The 15,023-nt window shown below is 40.1% G+C and overlaps 1 protein-coding gene across 5 annotated transcripts in view; it reads left to right on the top strand.

Moving 5' to 3' along the window:
- Positions 1-11,362: 11,362 nt before the first annotated feature.
- The window catches only part of Ahi1 (Abelson helper integration site 1), a 200,696-nt gene continuing 197,035 nt past the window's right edge, over positions 11,363-15,023 (top strand). For 2 of the 5 annotated variants that reach the window (XM_085689079.2, XM_085689098.2), the window contains exon 1: positions 11,366-11,573. The gene's annotated coding sequence lies outside the window, so the exon portion shown is untranslated. Of the gene's footprint in view, positions 11,574-15,023 lie in introns of all 5 variants that reach the window. The other 3 variants (XM_085689094.2, XR_015001719.2, XM_085689099.2) reach the window with 3 other exon arrangements.

Here is a 15,023-nt window from a genome sequence, read left to right as displayed (position 1 = left end):
AAACCAAAAACAATTTCTAGAAATTTTTTTCTTTTATTAATTTTTTTAAGATTTCACTCTACATTCCAACCTCAGTTCTCCCTCCTACCCCATCTCCCTCTCCACTCACAAGCCTCCCAGCTCACTCCCATCCATTCCTCCCAAAGGGTAAGGCATCCCATAAGGAGTCAACAAAGCCAGGCATATTAAATTGAGTCAGGACCCAGTTCCTTACTGCTGCATTAAAACTGCATAGCATCCCACTACAGGGAATGGGCTCCAACAAGCTAGTGCATGCACCAGGGTTAGATCCTGGTCCCACTGCCAGGGGCCCCTCAGATACCAGAGCCATCAAATACTTACCCAGAAGAGATGCAGACATGGTGTGGAACCAGCTCAAGAGAGAAAAAGGTGTTGCATTCTGCAACAAAGTTGAAAGGGAAGAGCAATCAATAAGTCATTCGACATGAGACATGGAGGTGTGGGATTTGAAGTTTGTTCTGCCAGTTTTCAGTTTTACTTTGGTCCAGTGTTTCCTTACTCTGCCGTATTTCCTCCATTTTGGAATAGTAACGTATATTCTGTGCCATTGTATGTAGGAAGTATGTAATCTGCTTTTGTATTTTGATGTTACAGGAACTGCAGTTAGAAGAGTGCCTCGAGTTTCAGAAGAAACTTTGGACTTTTAGGCATCTTTGAGACTAAGAAAGACTATGGGACTTTAAATTGGACTAAATGCAGTTTTGTTATGATGCAGCCACAAAGGCTACAAACCTATAGGAGCAAGGGAATGGACTGTGGTGATCTGAATGAGAATGGTGCCCAGAGGCTTTTATGCTTGAATGCTTGGTCCCCAGTTGGTGGAACTGTGTGGGAGGGATTAGGAGGTGTGGCCTTTTTGGAGGATGTGAGGTGGGTGTGCTTTGAAGTTTCAAAAGCCCATGATAGGCCCAGTGTCTCTCTCTTGATCTGCAACTCGAAGATCAAATGCAAGCTCTCAGTGACGTCTTCAGCACCATGGTTGCCTGCTGCCACACTCTCTGCCATGACAATAATGGACCAACCTCTTGAAACATCAGGTAAGTTCTCAGTGCTTTCTTGTATGAGTTGCCTTAGTCATAGAGTCTAGAATATAGAGTCTATATTCCTAGAAATAGAACAGTAAGTAAGACAAGAACCATTTGATGGTCCTTTGTCATTTGAAGCAAATCAGAAAGGTGAAAAAGCTCATTAAGTGGGTGTTTCATGAGCTAACAAGATTTTTTTTTAAATTTTTGGTTGTAAACTAATGTTCTCTCTTATTCCATACAACAGTGAACCATTTATTATTTATTAAGTTTTTTTCTAGGTGTGTGTGTGTGTGTGTGTGTGTGTTATGCTGGTGCGGGGATGTCAGAAGAGAGTGTCAAGTACTCTGGAATTGAAGTTCCAGGATGTTGTGAACCACCTAACATGGGTACTAGAAACCAAACTTATGTCCTCTTGAAGAACAGTGAGCTCTCTTGACCGCTGAGCCATCTCTCTAGCTCCAACACAAGTCATTTCTTGATTGGATTGTTTACAGTCACCATTGATGACCAGTTTAATGGTTGGGTTTAAAAGAAGCTCTGAAGTCAAACTCATCCCAGCAATGGGCAGCTTAACATGTCATCACCTGCTGATGTTCTGATCCTCCTCAGCTTTCTGAGTCCCGGTGACACCATCACAGCTGGGCAGAGTGTTCAGCAAATTGATGAGACATACTGAAACCTGCGACAGGTTCAGATGGTCTCTGCCACCATAAAAAGCCTGGTTCTTCTCTGGAATGATGTCTCACCTCAAGTTGCACACTCAGGTGCTTCAAAAACTGAAGTAAGTGTGTTACAAGCTTTGCCTTCTCCACTGTAGGCAACTGACCTCTCCTCAATAGACTTGTACTGCTCTGAGCACCTCAACAGCTCTTTGCAGGAAAAACCACTTCCATGACCAGCAGGATGCAGCATATTCTTTCCAAAAGTAAATCAAATCCCAAGGCCTGGATTTTTATGCTACAGGAATACACTTATTTCTCATTGCCAAAAAGAAATGTGCATTGTAATGGTTCCTATTTTGATTAAGAAAGATTTGATGAAGCCTATTTATAACTATTTAAAATTCATAGTCTAAAAAATACAATTCCCTTTGCACCAATATAATATAAAAAGAGCAAATTGTGGTCTAAAATTATCAGAAGGAGAGAGCTAATGAAGATTAAAGCAAAAATAAATGAAATAAACACTGGGAAAGACCACTAAGACTAACTTGTCTTTTGAAACATAAAGTTAGTAAACCTTTATCTAGATTAAGATATAAAGAAAAATATCCAAGTAAATAAAACTGTAGAAATACAGAAAAGAAATCTGAGAGCATTCCAAATTCAACAACCTCAAATTAATACATTCCTAAAAATATATTAAAAGAGAACTGGGTCATGAAGAATTTTTTAAAATAGATTGCACAAGCCTATGATGAATAAGAATATTGGAACAGTAATCAATCTGCCCAAAGCAAAGCTTAGTTGCAGATCACCTCATTGGTACCCATGCCAATCTTTTTAGCTCCCTCCCTCAACACAGAAAGAACAAGGGCAGGGTTGCTTTGATACCAAAGACAAACAATGACATTGCAGGGAAAGAAAATTATAGGCTAATATCTCTAGAGAAGATGAATGCAAAACACTAGCAAATTGAATTCACCATCTCATTAAGAGGGTCATACGCTATAGAGCAGAAGAACCTTTCTTTCTGGTGTTATTTCTCTCTCATCTCGAATGCAAGGGTAGCTTTGGTTGTCATAGCAGCAGCCTGCGTGTTTCTGTGGCAACAGGGCCCCCTCTAGGCTTCCTCTTCGCCAGTTTCTGTATTTCGTACTCAAGCACTGTTCCTAGGAGTGCCGCTTTCTGCAGTTACTGCTCGTACACACCATCGGCGTCCCTTTTAGTCACCAATACATCTTTTACTTATTAAGTTCACAATTACTTTCCCTATGTAAATGTTTTCTGGCTGAACTTCGTCTGGTATAATAGTTTGAAATGGAGTCTTTAAAACCCTGCAAAACTGAACATTAGAGATTAAATAAAACCATTAGAAGTTATAAATAATTTTTCATCACCATAAAACACTTATCAGATGTTTAGAAGATAAATTCTGAACAACATGGTCTACAGAGTGAGTTCTAGGATAGTCAGGGCTATACAGAGAAAGCCTGTCTTGAAAAAAGTCAATGAGAAAGAAAGAAAGAGAGAAAGAAAGGAAGAAAGAAAGAAAGGAAGGAAGGAAGAAGAAAAAAGAAAGAAAAAACACACACATATATTTGATTAAAATTAAGAGATAAACATATTATTTAACGTGTAAAGATAGTAATAAAATCATAAAATACACAAATATATCAGTCATAACAATTTAACGCTCTAACTGCATTGAACCATTTATCCTCACAATAACTCATCCCCTAAAAAATTAAATTTTCATATCTGTTTGTTTACTCATGAGGATGTGAGGCTTATAAGTGTAACGTACGTAGGTCACACACTCAAGCAGGATTCTAGAATCTGTACGCATTCCAGCACTACCTCATAACTGAGATTCAAGAGGATTACAAGTCCAAGTTCATTTTGAGCAATAAGCAAGACCAAGGCCAGCCTGGGCTTACTGCGACCTTGTCTCAAAATGAATGAGTGAAAGAAAGAAAAAAAAAAGGAAGGAAGAAAGAAAGAAGAGATGGCTCAGTGGTGAAGAGCACTTGTTGCTCTCAAAGAGGACCTGAGTTTAGTTCCGAGAACACACAGGATAGCTCACAATAACCCATAACTCAATTCCAGGGAATCTGATACCTTCTTCTGGCCTCTGGGGGAATCAGGTAGACAAAAGGTATATATACACCATGCAAGTCAACATTCTTCCACATAAAATAGAAATAAAAATAAATAAAATTAAAAGGTTTAATTCAGGCTCATAGACTAAATGTCAGTGAAAGAATTTTAGTAACAAGTCTGAGACTAGGAAATTGTAATGAAGTCTCAATACACCCTTCACAGCAATTTTAAGTAAAGGTACAGATGGATATGTGTTGCTATGCTGCCCCCTAGTGGTCATTGCCTTCGAACGTTAGAGTGAGCACAAGCTAGCATGGATGAAGAGGAAGGATGGATGGTGGTGGAGGTGGTGGTGAGATGATGAAGACGATGACGATGACGATGGCTGATTATGATGATGATGACGATTTACTCTTTTAGTCTTTGCAGAAGTTTCTATGTTCCATGAAAGACTCCAATAAGTCAAAATGTTTCCAAATACAGTAGTATTCATATGTAGACAACAAATCTACAGAGAGTTATGGACTGTGGAAAGGTCAGAGAACCCCAGCCAAGTCTGTATCTATACATAAAAATGGTTTTCTCAGAATCACACCCCAAATAACGTATTTGAGAAAGAAAATTATTTCGAGAAGTAATTTTCTAAAGATAAATGAAAAATACTACTACAAACCAATTATCATTAATATTCAGAATTAAACAGGAATAACTCAAATTTGCTCAAAGAGATATTCTGAAAGGGAAATTGAAAATCAGAATGCTGAAAGAATTGTATCATTGGCTGTGATAAAAGATAGGGGAAATTCTTAGGCACACACATGCACATACACACAAACACACATACACACTCACACAAAGAAGAGAAGAAACCAGAGTGGAAAACAAAGACTGAGAGTTTCTCACCCTGGGAGGGTTTATTAACTGCAAAAATGAAGTTCTAGATAACGCATGTCTGAAGCACAGGCTCCATGGCCTTGCTATGATGGAACAAAGATGTCTGTATGAACATTCAACAGGCTTTCTCTAACAGCAGTGAGAAACAGGGAGGTATGTTGGTCAGAGTCAATGACTGGATAGAAGAAAAAAATAGCTCCCTTCCAAAATTGTAAACATAGTCTTTCTTACATGGACTAGAATTCAAATACATACTGATCTGATCAGTTGGATATGAGTAGGAGATTTGGGACAAAGAGAAAGATCAAAAAAATGCCAGGTGATGGGTGCTTGGCTTGAATAAAGATGAAAATGTAGATGCTATTAATTGATATAGAAAACATTTCCTTCAAGTATGTTCTAAGGAGGCAGAAAATACAGAGGTCAGGATTAGGAAAGTTAAGCTTGAGTTATCTATATGGCATTTGAATAGAGACCTGTAGTGTGCAGTTGGATTTACGAGTCTCTTCAAGTTCAGGATGGATGAGACAGCGGCCTGTGGACTGTAGACCTGGAAGAAAGTGCCTAGCTGCTAATTAATCTAATAATTTATCTCAGGGACACAGCATCAAGAAGTTAAGCAAATAACCACATGACACCAAGAGCCTTGGATGGAGAGGCAAGAAAATACGCAATCACTGGTTAGACAAGAAGTGACTGCATTCAAAACAGCTGCAGAATATATAAAGGGTGGAATAATAAGCAGTAATGAGTCTCGTGAGAAAGGGCTCTTATTTAAAAAGAACCCACCACATCATTTTCTGACATTATTGCTAGAGTTAAGATGATATTCCTTTGTTGTAATAGAATGACAGCATATTAAGCAACTACACTGAATTCCTGGCGTAAAGTCTCCTAAGATAATAACATATAATGAAGGACAAAAATAGCATGGTAAAACAAAATTGATAGCACGCAGACATAATGTAGGGTAATAGTGTGTGCATGGAAAACTACCAGAAGAAAAAATGACAGGCCATGAGATGTGACTAACCTACAACTGCCTTTTAGATTTTACATTCTAAACCTCTAGATTATTTGAATTTTTACCTTGAATGCATATTAAGCATAAAGTGAGAATTTTTATATGTGGCATACAGAATAACTTAAAAATGGAATTATAGTGTCACATGCATTCAAGAGGGCAGAAATACACATTTTATATGCACTATGACTAAAATTTAAAATGCATGAAAACAGATAGGAAACAAATTTGTCAAAAAAGCTAATTAAGATTCTCTTTCAATAGTGACATTGACTATTTTTTTCTTTTCTTATACTCCCTATATTTCAAATTCTTCTTAATATGTGTATTTTTTTACTTTATATGTTTGCTATGAAAATAGCAAATACAAAGAAGAAGTACGGCAAATTGTCAGTTTGAGCAAGTAGCAAATTTTAGATTTAGAAGTGTCTTCTTTACTTTTTGATTTTAGTATGCAATACTTGAAAGCAAATTTAAAGCGAATTTTGCCCTTCTGTACATTTAAGATAAATACTGACACATCCACAGGCCATTAAGAGCATCTAATACTTAGACCACAATAAAAATTTGATGACATAATACTTATCTTTACAGAGTCATTTCACTTGAGGCAGAAACCAACCACTCAATAGAACTTTTGTTTCAATCAAACACTTAACTGTTATGGCTGAACTATACCCTCTTCCAAATTCATTCACTTACGTCCTGAACCTAATGCTTTACAATGTGGCTATATTTAAAGAGAGGGTCTCTGAAGAGATAACTGAGGTCATTAGGGTTGGTCTTAAACCGGTATGATTGAGCCCTTAGAGAACACTGGGACACAGCCAGGTAAAGTGGTACCAGATCACGTGAAAACACAAGGAAAAACAGTCATGTTAGAGCCAAGGAGAGAAATCCTGCAGATACGTTCATCCTGAACTTCTAACTTCCAAGACTGTGAAAAACCAAATTTCTATTCTTTAAGTCACCCAGGATGCGTGACTTAAATGAGTTAATTCTGACGACTTTAGTACATGAATACAAGTAGTAAAGTGAACACGAGTCTGGTTGCTGGGTACCCTATACCACAGGTTAAAACTTTTGTATATCAATTGTCTAGGTGGTTTTCTTTGTCTGTCAACTTGACACAAGCTAGCTAGCTAACATAAAATGTCATCAGGCCGGCCTGTAGACCAGTCTATACGGCATTTTCTTGATTAATGTCGGGGGTCTCAGCCCACTCTGGATAGTGCCACTCCTAGGCAGATGTTCCCAGGGTGTATTGGAAAACATACTGAGCAAACTAGAGGACTAAGCCAATAAGCAGCATTCCTGCACGGCTTCTGGTTCGGTTACTGCTCCTGCATTGAGTTCCTGCCTTGGCTCCCCACAATGGGCTGTGGCATGGAATTGTAAGCCAGATAAATCCTTTCCACTCTAAGGTGCTTTCATCATAGCGTTTTATCACAGCAATAGAGAGGTCACTAAGACGTCGATAACACATTTCATTTAATAAAATTCATCACTTGCACATCAAACGTTTTGAATACCCTTAAACAATTTCATCCTGGAAAGTATGCACATGCGTGTGTACATATGTAGCATTTTCTTTCATAAGTGGTGGTCAATTTTATCACTATTATACGGCCACAGCTCCTTTTAGGACAACAGTGACACCAACCTCACTCTCTTGGATAAGAACTGAAACTGTAGATTTTTCTATCTATAATGAGTCTGAGCTAATTAATGTATTTATTGCTTCATAGACTCTGCAGCCTGCTGGATATACTCTACTGAAATTAAACGTCTCTATACCAGTACTCTCTGGCTGTCTGTGTTGTTAAACAAGTAGCCATTGTCCACCCAGGTACCTGAGCCAGAAACCCCAGTACCTTATCTTTTAGAAATATTGTAGTGTGTGTGTGTGTGTGTGTGTGTGTGTGTGTGTGTGTGTGAATGGTAATGTTTTTATTTTACAAAATTAAGTTTGTCTATGTTGAGACATAGGACTTTTGAACAATGTTGTGAATCTAGACTATGGGGACTTTTATAAATGAGTTAAATGCATTTTACATCACCAAACAAAAAGGAGATGTTAGTTGGTGATGGTGAAATGTTATGATCACAATGATAGATAGTATTTGAATGCCAACTTCAGCAGTGGGCTTGTGGAGGTTAACCTTCTGTGATAAGATTTAGAAACACGATCAAGTGTGGAGGCAGATCCCTTTAATCCCAGCCCTTGGGAAGCAGAGGCAGGAGGATATCTGTGAGTTCAAGGCCAACCTTATCTACAAAAAGAGCTCCGGGACAGCCAGAGCTACAAAGAGTGAGGGCCTGTCTCCAAAAAAAAAAAAAAAAAAAAAAAAAAAAAAAAAAAAAAAAAAGTGCGAAAGTGAATGTTTCATTTTCCTTACATACGTCACCACTGTGTATTTTCTAAAACCACAAAAATATTTTTGTACAACAGAGTACCATATTTAAGAGGTGAATATTGCTAAACTACTTTACTCTGATAAAAAAAACAAAAACAGATTTACTTTGCCTTTCACGGACTTGATAACTGAAGAATACAAGTCTATGCTTTGTTAAATGTCCCTCAAAAATTTGGGATTGTCCAATCATTCCTCATGCTATGATTTAGATTGTGGGGTTGTTTTTGTAAACATATCACAGAGATATATGACAGACAGACAGACAGACAGACAGATAATAGTCAGACAGGCAGACAAAGAATAGATAGGGCCTCTTTCCAGGTGGGTTTTGATGTTGATATTTGCCTGGTTGGTAACTGATTTTGATCACTGCTGGCAGATTTCTACAGTGTCAAGTTTGTGCCTTTTCCCTTTTATTACAAATGTATACTTAATAGGTTACTTAGTATGTATGTAGTAATAAAATTAAGAGCTTCTTAAACTCTTAACCTCTGGTTTTAGCATACAGTGAGGATTTTTTCCTAAATGGATGATTATTCTAATGATTGCCAAATGGTGATATTTTTGCACATATCCACCCTTCCCTATTTCTTGGTTGGAATTTTAATGTAAGGGAGAACCTTTTTTTTTTTTCTTTTTTTTTTGATGTTTGGAGACAGGATTTCTTTGTAGCTTTGGAGCTGTCCTGGAACTAGCTCTTGCAGACCAAACTGACCTTGAACTCACAGAGATCCACCCACCTCCACTCATAAGGGAGAACTCTCTATTTCAAATTTTTTGAAATATTCTGTTATTTCACTTATGGCCTTAAGTATTCTTGGTTAGTGCATTGTCACATATGATTATAATGATGCTTAGACTGAGTCATCTGTACGCAACTGACCGTTTCAAGATGACTTCTGGCAATCTTTGGTATGTTTCATCATTCTGTAAGAACATCCTTCGTTTCTGGTACAATATTTTTCAGTTCCGTTTTGTACATTATCTGTTCCCATTCTAAGATCAACCATTTCTCCAAGGGGACCTAGATCTTTTAAAGAAGAATGGTGCTCAGGAAACCAAGATCTCGTAGGTACCATGTGCTCATGTTCATTGTTCCTAGTATTCCACTGCTCTATTCCACTGCTCCTAGGTGTCTCCAACAGGCAAAACCATAGATAGGCAGATACAAAGATCATTTTACCCAGATTTTTTTGCAACCCAAACAAGTGTACATGTTATTAGGTTTTAAATGTCATTTCTGCTAGAAATACTATCTCATGCCGTACTGTAGCTCTGCGAACACTCATCATGTATATACCTCTGCAAGCTGTCAAAAGGATGGAGATCAGAACGGTCACTGGTGTGGATGCCAGCCAATCATGTGCTCCAAACAATAGCTGACCAAGAATAAGCAACCAGCATTATAACTGTGAAACTGGGAACTTGAATGCCAGTTATGTGGAAATATGAAAAGTAAGTAGGACACAATGCACAGCTCTAGAAGGGGCTCGTTATTCCTGCAACAAATGCTGATTAAGTACTGTTGGATACGTCAGTACATGCTGTGCATGAAAACAGTAAAACAATGAAAATATATAGAACCAGCACCCACAGTCTAGTAAGGTGGACATGTTTGCAATGCTCAGAATATTTTATTTAGTAGGTAACTAAGATCCACAGAAGGGCCATCACTTGGGAGTAGTTTACAAGGAAAGATTTTCAAGGAAAGGAGGACAATATGATCAAGGACCAGGGCTGCAAGGAGTGTAAATTGTTTAGCGTCGTATTCATAATTCAATATTGTCTAAAATTATATGCAATATGTAATTCAATATTGCTTATTTCATGATGTACATAATTTTAAAATTGGGAAAAGAAGAAAATGAGAGAGAAAACCCAGGGAGATGGAACATCTGTATCAATGGCAAAGTGATTAGAGTTTCTCCTTTGAAGTAATTTTTAAAAGAGGGCTACACAGAAAAAACCCTGTCTTGAAAAAACCAAAAAAAAAAAAAGCAAAGAAAAAGAAAAAAAAGTGGGTGGTAGCATTATCAGCTCTACATTAGTAAGGTTAGGCTCATGACAGAGTGAAAGAAAATTCGTCGTCAAAACTGAAGTCAGGATTCATGAATGAGGCCAGTTACCCATTAGGACATACTGGCTGCTTGCCTCAGGCAATGGTAAGGATGGACAGGCAATACAGTGGGAACACAAGTACAGGTTTAGTTTAAAATAATAATATTAATCTAAGAATCCCTAAGGGCATCTTGCTGAAACCCTGAAGGGATGGTGATTTGATGGGATGGTGGTAGCATAAATCAAAAAAGAGATTTAGAAGGGGAATTTTGTGATTTTTGAGTGGAAAACCCAGCAGCTCCACTTGGCAGGCTTTAGATGGGTGACTTTCCCCGTTGTCTCCTCATTGCATTTTGAAAACCACATGAGATTTGTTTTGTTAGGCAGGATGATACCAGTAAGGGGAAAGCTGGCCTCCAAACGAGAGCACGCAACACCGTCGCCACACAATGGACGCGACAGGTTGTGTGGGAGGGCAGCTGCAGAAAATGGCCTCTAATTCTCGTGGAGGGAATGATGCACCGAGTATGTTTCCACTCCTGGTGACTCACAACCAAAGATGGCGCCTGAAGCAATAAATGAACAAAGAGGGGGAGTGGGCGTTTGGAAAACGTGACGTTCTTAATTCTTGTTTTCAACACAGTCAACGGTGCCAGTGGTGCTGTGAATCCGTCCTCCCTGCAAACTGGTGTGTAGTGGGGCTCTTCATTCACACTTAAAAACACGTTTCATTATGTGGGCGCGACTGCGTAGGGGGTGACAAGTCTTTCTGGGCCGCACTGCATTCATTCATTCATTCATTCATTCATTCATTCATTCATTCATTCATTCATTTATTCATTCAGTTATGTTTTCTACTCTGGGCGCGACCCCGTCGGCTTCCACCTCTGCTTCTCCCCACACGCCTTTGAGTCCTGAAGCATGGCGCTTCTCCCCCCGCGCGACGGCGGAAGGCGTGGTGTCCGCTGAGAGAAGGAGCCCTCGTGACCGGCTTCCGGCTCCACTGACGGAACCTCGGCCCCGCGCGCGTGCACCCGGGCCGGAGCGCGTGCCCGCCGGATCCCGGGAGCCCGCGGGCACGAGCGGCCGACGGCGCTCGGCGGCACTCGGGGAGGGGGCGGGGCCGCGGCCCAGGCGAGACCTCGGGCCCTCCGACCGGGTTACCTAGGTAACGGCGGCAGAGGCAGGCCTGACGTCAACGGGTGGCGCGCAGCCCGCACTGCGGCACCGGGCCCACTCTTCAAAGCGCGCGTCGCCAGCGGTGGAGGTTGCCGAGGGGCCGTCTCTCTCCCTCGCCGGGCGCGGGGAGCCGCTTCGTACTGCCGGGCTGTCGCTCGGGCGGGACAGGCCGCGCTGCGCGCTCCTCTCCGTGAGTATCCCGCGGGCGCGCTGTGGCGGGAGCCGGGGTGCGGGCGCTCGGCCAGGCCCGGCCTCTCGGGGGCGGCGAGGGGGCTGCTGGAGGCCCGGGGCACGGGGCACGGGGCAGCACTGCGCCTTGCAGGTCGAGCTCGGCCTTTGCCCCGGCGCAGGATGCGGCTGCGAGCTACGTCTGCTACTTCCCGCTCTCCGGTCCAGGCTGCCCGGCATTGGTGCTCGGATGGAGGGGATGCAGCCTCTTCCTCTCCTGCTCCCAGTTCGGGCTTAAATGCGCCTCTTGTTGACGCGCACCAAGTCTCTTTCCCTTTAGATGACAGCCAAGTGACGTGCTCTCTTAATTACATCTAAGAAGAGTAATCGATGGGTTCTATTTATATAAGAGTCAGATTATATCGATAGGGTCATTTCAGTATACGACCCCCCCCGCCCCCCTACACGGAGTCTACTGAAAAACCTACCAGATGCTTGCTCTGCCTTTTTTTGTTACTGCAAAAACATTCGCGGAAACGTTTCCTCTCCGTTTTTTTTTTTTTCTTAGAAAATGATGCTAACAGGTTTTTCACCTGTTGCATAAATCTTTGTTTGAGCTTTCTGGAGAAGACTTACGAGGAAGATGGGGAAATTTTAGAAGAATATTTGAAACATTCAAATGCCAAAAGAATTTTTAACCATATTTAGAATATCATTATTTATGAGGACTATCACTGATTTATTGGTTGAATTATGCAAACAAAATTTCTGTTGGTTTTTTTTCTTTGCTTTGAAATTTTGTTAAAGAGCGAATCATCAAGTGCGTATGCCTTTTTTCTTGCCTTGATGTGTAGGCGTATACTCCATGTTTTTCAAAGGAGGGAGGGAACGTAATCCCGTTAATTTTTCTGCGTAGTCTCTCTTGGAGGCTCCTATAAAGCTTCTTCGAATGGGGAAGTCTTAAAATAATGGTATAATGACATCTAATATCATGTATGATAATTTTTAAAATCAAAAAATTATTTTACAAAATAATAAACACAAAATTCAGAGATGTTTCATTAAACCTAACCTTAAATTTTGGTGATACTATTAATTAAATATGAGTTACTAATTCTGTTTTTCTGTAGTATACCTTAACATTAAAAGATGATTATTTCTGTAATATATTTGCTGCGTTATCATTAAATATTAGTGTTTATTCAGTTGTGCCTCAAAATATAAAATAATACTAGATAATATATTTAATTAATCATGTATTTTCTTTTTTAGTTATTTATTTGTTAACTGGACATAAAGAATTACCGAGCACCTGCAATGAAATGTGTGATTTTTTTTTCTTGCAATTTCCTTTTTCTCCTTTCAACAAGTAGGTGCCATTTTAAGATGTTGGGCATTAAAATAGACAAGGCCTAGTGAAATTAATACCTTACTCAAAGCCATTTATCAGTAAATCACAGAATGGTACTAGAATTATTGTTAACCGCTTTTTTTTTTTGACTGAGGCACAGAGCTGGCCCCTCCAGAGGCTAGCAGTGTAGTGTGTGTGTGTGTGTGTGTGTGTGTGTGTGTGTGTGTGTTGGAGGTGTGCTACAGAACAGAACATTTTACACAGATGAAAGTGGAGAATTTTGGGGTGCTGGTATCAAATTCAGGATCTTGCAGGTGTGTAACAGGCTTCCACCATTGAGCTTCCCCTCAGCTTCCCCTCCCCACGGCAGCCAAAGAAAGTCAAAGCCTTTCAAGATGGTTTTGTCCTTCCGAGGTAGAAGAAAATTCTAGAAAGAATTTATCTACATGCCTCTCCCATTGTTTACGTCTGTGGCGGTCAGCTTTCTGTAAACAGCTGTGGCACCTGTGGCTTCCTGATTGTAAACCTAGTAGGCATCCTTCAAAATTTGTAGCATCTTTTGACATCTCACAGTACAGATTATTTTCTCTCTGTAACATTCCCTTTTCTCAGTTTTTTTAAAAAAACATTCTCCTCGAATTCTTTTTATTTTGTGGGGTCCAGAGTTAAACCCCTTGGCATTTTATGTTACTGAAAATATCATATATATATAGGTAATGCCCAAATCTGCAGCCTCTGCTGGCTTAATACATTCTACTGCTTACTAAACATAACATTATGCTATTATTTTATTAAACAGTGTCATGATGGCTGTTCTTACTGCTATATATGCAGATACTTGAAAGCTTGCTACGTGACTAATATTGTACCAAGTGTGTTGCTTGTATATTCTGATTTATTCTTTATAAAACCTTATGGATGATTTACTTTTATTCCCTTGAAAAGTTTGGAAATTGAGGTCCACAGATATTAGTCTTCTGACAGATAAAACTAGGATTTGATCCCAGGAGTCTGAGAACTGTTTTGATGCTTGGGGTTGTTTGGTACTCCTCAGCTGCTCAGTCAGTGTGCCTCACACTGGGTTGTGTTCCCATAAGAATTTCCTATTGTACGTGTACCTACTATTTATTGGTACTTGTTTAATGCACTGTGGTAAGTCATTTAACTGCTAGAATAACCCATAGAACCGTGAGTAAGCACTGTCAGGTAAAGTTTACAAATAAGGAGGTGAAGGAATGTCTAATGCCACACAGGTAGCCATGGAAACATAATACTAGGAGTTGGGTTTAAAGTTATTCTGTTATAGTAATTGCATTATATTATAGCTAATACTATTGTCCTGCTTATTCTAGTTCTAGAGACACAGAAGAAACTATCCTTGATTCTCTTACCTCTTTACTAGTTATGGAGTGTTCCTAAAATATTAAAAACGTTCTCTTCAAGGGCAAAGGTGTGACCAAAGGTCTGATCACACTGGCCTTGCAGCCTGTGTCTCTGTAGTTTGGCGTGGATTAGAAAGTAGATGACAAGAGGAGTGCTGAGGGTAAGTGACCGCTGAGTGCTCGGCTCTAATTAGAACACTGGTACCTCCACCACCGCCCCCCACAGACTCAGGGCGCAGCAGAGGAGTGTGGGAAAAAATGTAATAACTGGAGGGACAGAGGAGTGTGGGAAAAAATGTAATAACTGGAGGGTGGCTGGTTTGTGCTGCGGAATGATGTCTTCCGGACGTGAGATAACTTAAATCCATGAGCTCGCTGCTCCTGTGGTTAACCTGTATAAGGGCAGACCCCTCAACATTTCCTCGTGAACAGCACCCACCCAACTGCGTTAGGGACAATTGGCAGAATATGGTTACTGGGCACGAGAGTGGCATTTTCTTCAGCAGTGTAGTCACTTATAAGTTACCCAAGCTCCAGTAAATAATTGTCATTCTTGCTTATACAATCAACCTTACTTCAATTCAGTGAGTCCCACACAGAGACCTGAAAATTGGAGGGGACTTAGTAGGGAGAAGGGTTTCAGTGGGGGAGGGGGATGGCAAGTGAGAGAACGAAATGGCACTGAGAAAAACTAAATTCATTATCTGTTTACCTGTCTATCTCATCTATCTGTATATGA

This window comes from Myodes glareolus, chromosome 1, assembly GCF_982192425.1.
Source record: "Myodes glareolus chromosome 1, mMyoGla1.1, whole genome shotgun sequence".
Classification (NCBI taxonomy): domain Eukaryota; kingdom Metazoa; phylum Chordata; class Mammalia; order Rodentia; family Cricetidae; genus Myodes; species Myodes glareolus.
This window is presented reverse-complemented; position numbering and strand designations above follow the sequence as displayed.